Raw genomic sequence first — 719 nt, 5'->3', positions numbered from 1 at the left:
GTTTATAACAAATAATATCGGCTTTCGACATATCGTAATACCTGTATTAAATGAGCAAGAAAGACTCAGAATCTTTCAGAAATCACAAGGTGAAAATGAAATTTTAGTTGGGAGAAGGTGGACGCGAACGTACTGCCACTCACCTTATAGAGACACAAGTCACGACGCTATTTTCTTTTTTTTTTACGATTAATACTTTTTTGGTGAGGCAGGGCTTCGAACCCGGAATCTCCTGCTTACAGCGCAGACCTCTATCCGACTGAGCCCTTTTTTTATTTTACGTAAATGTTAGGAAATAAAGTTGGGACGTGGCGAGACGTGAACCATCGGCATTTCGATTTTTTTTTATGTGTTACGGAGAGCACTGGACTCTCGTACTTTTTTTTACCCAAATTTTCAAGGTGAAGATAATGTTAACATTAAAGGAGTCTTTAGATACTGATAATTTGAACAGTCCTAATAAACCTGTGATCAGCATTACATGAGAACAGAGAAAAAAAAATCACTAGCAGCAGCGTAATTCGATCCAGAGTCCTCGATTACTAATCAAAGACGCTACCTTTTTTTTTCTTTCTTTTCGGTTGATCTCATTTTGTTTTATATTCATCGTTGAATTCGTCCAGGGCGGTCGTCCGATTACACCCGTTCAGCCTGTTCCTTGATCCGTTCACACAGTTTTTTTTTTTTTTTTTTTTTTTATTACAGAGGGCAGCTAACCC

This window comes from Schistocerca cancellata, chromosome 2, assembly GCF_023864275.1.
Source record: "Schistocerca cancellata isolate TAMUIC-IGC-003103 chromosome 2, iqSchCanc2.1, whole genome shotgun sequence".
In the NCBI taxonomy this organism is placed as follows: domain Eukaryota; kingdom Metazoa; phylum Arthropoda; class Insecta; order Orthoptera; family Acrididae; genus Schistocerca; species Schistocerca cancellata.
Note: the sequence above shows the minus strand (reverse complement) of the source record.